This window comes from Felis catus, chromosome E1, assembly GCF_018350175.1.
Source record: "Felis catus isolate Fca126 chromosome E1, F.catus_Fca126_mat1.0, whole genome shotgun sequence".
NCBI classification, from domain to species: domain Eukaryota; kingdom Metazoa; phylum Chordata; class Mammalia; order Carnivora; family Felidae; genus Felis; species Felis catus.
Window position 1 is genome coordinate 54,873,898 of NC_058381.1, and position 8,535 is coordinate 54,882,432.

Here is an 8,535-nt window from a genome sequence, read left to right on the forward strand (position 1 = left end):
CATTTCTAGAGTTCTGGGCAATTAACCAACTCCCATATCCCCTAACTACTTCTTCTTCTTCTTCTTCTTCTTCTTCTTCTTCTTCTTCTTCTTCAGTGTTTATTTTAGGAGAGGTGGGGGGAGAGAGAGAAAATCCCATGCAGGTACAGAGCCCAACACGGGGTTCGAACTCAGGAACCGTGAGATCGTGCCCTGTCAGATGGATGCTTAACCGACCGAGCCACCCAGGCTCCCCTCCCCTAACTTCTTTGACCCCAGTATGGGAGTAAATGAAAGCCACCCCACAGGAGAACAAGCAAAGGCTATCGCTTCAGAGCTTCCTACAAGTCAGCCACCATCGCCCATGTTTGACAGGGACTCAAGGGGGACAGGAGATGGGAAAGCTCATAGTGGAATAAATAGAAGACCCCAGATGTGCCTTGACGGGAGGTCAGCGTCCAGGGAACCTGCAGGGGCTTCACTAGGTACAGGGCATCCTGTGTGGTTGAAGGATTAGGTGCAGATTTGGTTTTCTCCAGTTGGTCCTACGCAGGGACAAGAATTCAGGAAGCTGTCACCCATCCATCACACCCAGGCCATTTGGGGGCGATTGATACGGGGTTATTGTTTGGCTTCTGGGAGCAGTCCCTGGAGATAGTGGTCTGATTTCCTGCACGCCTGACTCACGGCTAACAGGCTGGCTTCCTGGGCCGGTTCTTGCAAGTCACGATTGGATTCTGGAGCTGCTTGCTGCAGATTGTGGGTCACACAGTTCTATTTTTATGGATGGTCTGGCCATTGTCCATCTGTATAGTCAGTCTGTCACCAACAACCTGTGAGTGCCATCCCAGTTTTTCAGGCAAGCAAACCAGAAATCGGAAAGGTTAGGTGACGGCTTAGTCACAGATACAGTAGGTCTCAGAAGTTGGACAAGAACCCGCAGATTTTGTGCACAACCTCTTCCTTCCGGTCTTCTTGTTTTTATTTAAAAAAAATTTTTTTTAACGTTTATTCATTTTTGAGAGACAGAGAGAGACAGAGCATGAACAGGGAAGGGGCAGAGAGAAGGAGACACGGATGCTCTCTATCTCTCGAAAATAAAATAAACGTTGAAAAAAAGAAAGAAATGCAAAAAGACAGTGGCATGTCCTGGCTGGGAGGCACCTACACTAAGAACGGGCTGGTTCCGGGCTGTCTCCCCTCTGGCGTCCTGCAGGCCTCTGCGAACTCCTGGGGTGAGAGCTGAAACCACAGCCTGAAACTCCTGGATTCGTGCCAGTTGCCCCTGGGAGGCGAGAGTGGGCTGCCTGCGGCTCTGTCCACCGCCCCCCTCCCCGCCCCTGCTCTGCCACCGTTCTAATCAATGTACTGGGGGATTCTGGAACATCTCATGGATTGACAGGGGCGGCCGATGGTGGAGGAGGGCTACTTCCTCCCAGGAGCTGGCCTGGCAGTGAGGCCAGGTGGGGGCGGATGGGAGCCTCAGGCCCTGCGGATGGCAGCATTCTAAGGTGACCCCTTGATCCCCGTCCCTGTCCTCAAGAGTGACTCCTTGACTATTGCAGAGGCCACTTTTAGGCTCGACATTGGAAACTTAAACGAGGTAAAAGGGTTCACATCCACCACGGAGCTGATGTTAACAGGTTAGTTAAGTCATTGGCCCTAACCGACCGATGGGCTGACAGCCAGTCGCAGTTCCTAAGGTTACCAAAAAAGGGAAGATTCCACGTGTCCCCATCCTCCCTCCCTCCACCCCATAACTGTAGCCCCTCACTACTGCCTTGTGGCAGACAGCCTCTCCTCTGTTCTGCCCGCCGCTCCCTTGCAGTGTATTCGATAAACTTCTGTGTCTTTTGTTCTGCCTTGGGGGGGATTCTTTCAGGGCCCATGGCCCGCCCCCAATTGGGACGCCCCACAATTATTTTATGTTACACACTAGAAGGGATTTTCCATGTAGGGAGAACCTCACTGCAGGGGAAGGGCTGCAGCCTGAGAGGTCAGGTGACCTGGAGAGTGGGGGTCGGACATCCTAGGAGGCCAGGCAACCTAGGGGTCAGGGGACCTGGCTGCCAGTGTGTATCCTGTTCTGGCCCCAGAGCCCTGGGGCCTCTGCAAACCCCAGTTTCTACATCTGTGAAGTGAGTTGCCTGCCCAAGTAATCTAACCCTACCTATTGTGATCTCGAGATTCTTTTGAGCCGGAGAGAGGCCAGGATTAAGGCCGACTCCCCTGGGCTATGCTGGTCAGGTGCGTCTAGGTGGCTCCTTGGTTCTGTGGAAAGAGGCAGAAGAAATCATTTCTGAACTCGGACTTCCTGCCGGTCGTGGCCCCACCCCCTCCGGCCTCAGGTCCTCTCTGACCTCAAGGTGGGATGGGCCACGCCTATGAAGGAGAGATTCTGGGTGAACAACAGGTGTGGCTGTTGATTTTTCCAAGGGTTCGGTTCTGCTTCCTGATGTCTGTGCGCGCGCACACACACACACACACACACACACACACACACACGGGAGGGGTATGCTCACAACTTGACAGTGACTTCTGAGTCCCAGAGCCTGGGGACCATGGAGTCAGTCCACCTGTTCATGTCACACAAGATTTGCGTGGGGAGGCCGAGCCCGGGGGAAAGGGGAGGGGACTGGCCCCTTGCTGCCACCAGCCACGGTCCTCCTGACTCTGGAGGGGCTCACTGCAGGAGAGGGCAGTGGGCAGGGATGCTCCATGCGGCCGGTGGACATTCCAGGGGCTCTGCGTCTAGACTTTGCCGCCTCTCTCCTTTCTTCCAGAAGGCCTTCTGGTGCAGGGCTTGGTCCCTGAAAAGCTGAGGGAAGAGGCAGACGTCAGGTGGGCTGGGCAGAAGGAGGAGAGGCAGGAAACAAGCAGGGTTTTGAGGATGCAGAGGGGCTGGTGTCCTGGAGAAAAGGGAGCAGCATCCGGTGCAGAAGCCACAGGGGACCCGAGGCGACCAGAGGAGAAAATACGGAGACGGGGCTTGAAGACAAAAGTCTCCTTTGGCAGAGCTGCTTGGTGCCAGATCAGATTTGACATCGTTTTCGTGGTGGACTCAGTCGTAGATTGTTGGTGCTTCTGGAGAGGAGGCACTTGGCCCAAGGCGGGTCCCCTGACCTGCATCCTTGTCCCCTCCTTCCCCATAGGCGGACCCCTCCCTCTCTATGCAGTCCCGACCCTGTCCCTGCGCAAAGCTCTCCGGTGGCTTCCCAGTGCCCCACGATGACGTCCTAACCCCTCAACCAGCCAGCCCTCCGGGTCTTGACTTCCAGCCTCGCACCCCATCTTCTCCCCGCCCCGCCCCCCGCCCCAGCCAAGCGGTTGGTCCGGTCAGGTTGACTGCGGGGCTCCCAGCAGCTCCTCAGCAACGTGGACGGACAGTACTCTCCATGCTTCCGTGAATGCACACTGGCTGCAGGAATGATAACCATCTGGCCGAGCGGATACTTTCCCTACAGCTTTGAAGTTCCGAGCAGGGCAGACATCACATCCCCGCACACCACTCGGCACCCTTGCGGAGCGGATCTGTCCAGCGGGCTGCACAGTCTGCTTGGCCCCGTGGAATCGAGAGGGCTCCCAGGGCCCTTTACCCCCCACACCCCTTATTGCCTGCAGAGAACCCTGCCAGGCCTCCTGCTGCCTTACATGGGGTTCCAGGGAAAGGGAAAGGCTGCAAGTCCCGGCTGATGGTTTTCCATGGAACTTTGGGCTAAGGTGACCAAAAGAGACGCCTTCTTCAAGTCCTCCAGGCCCCAGAACTTGCCAACAAGAAGGGAGACCAGGGTCTAGTCGGGTGGGGTGGAGACTCCAGTTCCTGGCGGGAAGCAGGGAGCCACACAAAGGGCTCTTCTGCTCCAAGGCCCCAGGAGACGGGCCTTCAGCTAAGAAAACATTTTCAGTGGTTTCTGCTGCAGGTGCCTCCATTCCTGAATAGCTGGAAGGCAGCAGGCCCCAGGTTGGGGTGGGGAGAGGAGGCTCCCCACCTGTCTTTGCTCCCAGGAAAAGGCATCGGAAGGATGTAGACACGTGTTACAGAAAGTGCTGGGAGCGTGTTAAGGGCAGACCCTTGGGGAAGCTGGGAGCCATCAGAGGGGCCAGAGGCGGGGCTGGGAAGTGAGGGGGTGGGGCTGGGTTGAGAGGCAGCAGCAAGAGGCCCAGGGGGCAGGACCTCCCCACTCCTTTCACCCCTGCCCTCCCTCATGGCAGACCATCTGTGGGGAACAAACCGGGAGCTGCATCTCCAGGCTGGGCACCATCTGGGTGGCCAGGAAGTGGGCCAGGAAATGCCAGGGGAGCTGCCAAGTCCTGAAGTCACTGTGCCCAGGCCTGCCCTTCTCTGAGAGGGGGTGTGAAGAAGGCTGGAGAATTGTGGGGCTCTCTTCAGGGCGTGAGACCTGAGTGCGGGGCGGGGGGGGGGGCAGAGGGGCAGGGGTGTTGGGGAGGCAAGTCAGGGCCATTAGCAAGCACCCTGATGGCGGCCCCAGCTTCCTTTCTCTCAGGTGCAGAGTGCTCTGTGTAGTGTTGAGCTGCTCCTTAGGGGCGGCCCAGTCTCCATAAGGCTTTGAGAAAAAGGAACTTGCAGGGGCGGCAGAAGGGGGCATTCCTCTCTGTTCTTAGACCTGCACCTGTAAGTCAACCTACCACCTGCCGAGGCTGGGTGGACCAAGCGGGGCAGCTTTCTGACCAGAAAACAAAAGTCTCTTTAGCTCCAAAGGACCCCGCTCTAGGTCTCGGATGCAAAGCCTCAGGTCCCATGGAGGTCAGAATTCTAAGATGTCCCCACGACCTCCTTCCCTGGGTTTCACTCCTGTGGTTATGTTACATTATGTGGCAAAAGGGATTCGCAGCGGAATGAAGGTGACTCACCAGCTGACCTTCAAACAGGACAGGTATGTGGGTGGGCCTGACTTCATCACATGAGACCTTTAAAAGCAGATCTTCTCTGGTGGCAAAAGCAAAGGCAGACTTCCGAGCATGGGAAGGATTTGATGCGCCATCACCGGCTTTGAAGATGGGGGCTGTGCATGGAAAAGACTGGAGAGCAGCCTCTAGGAACTGAGAAGGACCCCCAGCCAACAGCCAGCAAGAAAGTGGGGATCTTGGTGCTGCAACCCCAGGGAACTGGTTCCGCCCACAAACTAAAGGACCCCAGGAGCAGATTATTCCCCAGTAACAGCTCAGCCTGGCCAACACCTGATTTTGGCTTTGAGACCCTAAGCGGAGACCCAGTCAAGCCCACCCCAGACTTCGACCTACAAAATTGTGAGCTAATAAGTGGATGTTGCTACGCCTGTAAGTTTTGTGGTCATTTGTTACTGTGCAATGGAGAGCAGGTGTCTGCACAGGTTGTATATGTTGAGCCCAGGTGAGAAGGAAAAGGCAGCATTCAGATTTTTTTCCCAAAACCCCATCCTGCACTCTGGCTGTGCACCTCCTCCACACCGAGGCACCCAAATCTTTGTCCGCATAGCCTCTGCCAGAGGCCCCAGCTCCACTCTGCGGGCCGGAAAGTTTGGACACAAACTGTTTATAGATAGACCCACTGCAGGTGAAAAGCACACACCCCGTCTTAGGCCTAATTATCCAGGTCTCTTAGAAGTTCGCTTCTCTGCTAACTCTCTCCTATATTTCCGCCCAGTTCTGATGCTGCTGGATCTTGCAGTCCTTGGCAACAGTGAGGTGAAGTCCCTTCTGGCAAATTATCTAAGCCAGACTCCCTAGTTTAAGACCCAGATTATCCTTCCAGATAGTTCCTTCAAACTCAGAATGAACTGCTCTCTCCCCAGTCACATGACCTAACTGCCTTGATTTCATCCTGTGGCAGACAGATGGTCAGTGAGCCATCATCAAAATCCCTGCTCTGCTTCCATAGCTGTTGTCATTAAGGAGCAGAAACTACATTTCCCAGCTGCCCTGGCAACCAGGTATGGTCATGTGACTCACCCCCACCAATAGAATGTGAGCAGAAGAGAAGTCAGCGGCTTCTAAGCCAAGGCCAGAAGAAGCAGGTGTGCCCCCCCCCCATACTCCCCTCCCTCCTCTGCCAGCTGGATGTAGACCCTGGGGAATGGCAGGGGACCCAGATGGAAAGAGCTTGGGTCCCTGAATCACCATGTGGAGGAAAGCCATTGGCCCATCAAGAATACCTGCCTTGGGGTGTTACATGACTAAGAAATATATTTCCAAGGTATTTGAGTCATTATGCCATTATGTATAATTTGAACCATTATATAAAACGTGAATGATTGCTATATAGTTGGGGGGTCCGTTACAGCTTTCCAGCCCACACTTTACAAAGCACATACATCCCTCCGCTTGGCCCTTCACCCGAATCAAGTTGCACAAGGTGCTGACTAACCTGGGGTGAGAGCCTCCAACTATCTCTCTGTATTTTGCTTTCCTTGGCTGGCTCCCGTTCCTGCCTTGATACTCACTGTCTGCTTACGCCGAAGTCTGGCTGACTCAGCTGGCCTGGGCTGCCATCCGTCTGCTGCCAGTGAGGGCCTGGCTCCCAGAAAAAATGCACATCTATTCCCCAAAACATAGGCTTCTTATTTTTCAGCAAAGGTGGTGCAGCAATATATTTGGAGAAGCGAGCTGCTTGCTATTTGGCGCACGGCTGCTGGTTACTTTGGGACGCGGCCAGGGAGCACACAGCCCTAATTCTCTAAGCAAGAGCCTCTGGTGATTGGGGAAGAGCGGGGACCTGGAGAGGGGAGGAAACCAGAAAGAGGTGACAATTCTCTCAGAAAGCAATTAAGCATTTCTTGGTGCCCTCGGGGACAGCCTCAACTTTTGTACGTTTCCCCCAGGGAGGCTGGGGAGGGGCCGGGGGAGGGGAGGAGAGTATCTGTAACAGTAGTTCTTGAAAACTCTGCTTTGTGATGCAGCCACAACTGAGAAGCTCGCTGCAGGAAGGCAGCCTCCTCTTGCGCACTGCCCAGTGATGTTCCCTCCGGCACAGAGCAGCATCTTGGGGGGGTGGGGTGGCTGGAATGGACCAGCAATGAGGTCCAAGATACAAGGGGGCCCCTCCCTGGGTCCATCGCTGAAGAACGCTCCAGCAGAGAAGACAGGCCAGACTGTGGGTGGTGGTGCAGCTTAGGACAGACCCCGGGCTCTACTCTAGGTCACAGATGCCACGGCCCAGCTCTCCTGTGGGGTCAGATGCCCCAGAGGTCATAAACTTACACAGCAGCCCTGTGCTTCGAAGGGCTCCAGGATGACTCTGCCTCAGCAATCTCCAGTGCAAATTTGCATTTTGTTTGAGTCTGGAAATCACGGCGGCAGACTCCCCAGGGCCCAGGAATCTAGCCACTGGCTCCTCTTGGCATCTTCTGTCCGGGAGCAAGAGGCTACCAGATGCATAGGGCGGCAGTGAGGTTAAATTACAGTGATGTGACCTGGGCTGCCCCACGGACGCTGAGCCACCTCTCAGAGAGGGCCGGCGAGGGTACCCGGCCTCCCCACGCCCCTCGCAGGTCGTCTGAACCCTCCACGTGCAACAAGGGGTACCTCTACTTCCAACTCCATGCCGGGATTAGCACCAGCCCCAAACTGGTGAACAGAGCAGCCCGGGGTGGGTGCATCTCATGCAAGATGCCTTTGGAGGTTTCTGCTGAGAATCTTTCCCCAACTTTCCCAACTCCTCCACCGTGGCTCACCACACACCCTGCCCAGAGAGCCTTTCCCAACAACGAAATCCTCCCTCCCCTACGCCTGACCGGGCCCCTCTCACTCTGTCACTTGCAGCTTAGGACTTTGCTCATGTGTTCCTTCCAAATGTCCCCTCTCCAAATCTAGCTGAGATCTTTCCATGCCTAGTTTGTAAACTTGTCTGCTCTGACCCCCACCTGTGCAGCCCATCTCTCCCAGGAGGACCAGGGAGCCCGGATTTGACAGGTGCAATGATCCGGTGTGCACGGGTGCCAGATGCCCACAGAGAATGCCAGAGACCAAGGTCTTCCCAGGACTGGCAGCTCGGATGGCTCCCGGAGCAGAAATAACCCGAGACTGCTGCCCTTTCCTTCTTGAGTGACTCAGCAAGGAGCTGGGGGACAGAAACACAAACCTGGTCCTGGATCTTGCAGAGGGGCTCGCGGGCAAGGCCATGGCCTTTGGCTGTGTGCGGAAAGGACCTAGTCCATGGCTGGGCACTAAAAAGATGCTCAACCTCACTTAGAATGCAAGAGTCAAATGAAAGTGACACTCAGGCCCCATTTTCCACCGAGCAGATTGGCAAAGATCAAAGGTTTGACAATGGCCCGAGCTGGCAAAGGTGGAGAAGGATGTTCTCGTGCTTTGCCAGCAATATCATAAACCCACACAACCTCCATGGAGGGCGATTTGGCAATACCTGCCGAATGCACAGATTCTGCGACCCAGCAATTCCATTTCTAGAAAAGTAACGCCCAGTTGTGCACGTGCATTTGTGAAATGACCTAGAGGCGTGGTTTACGGGAATGACAAGGGATCCGGGGTGCTGTCCTCAGGGGACGGACTCCACACTTACGGGATGCCCAGGTGACAGGATGCAGCAGCCAGAACAAA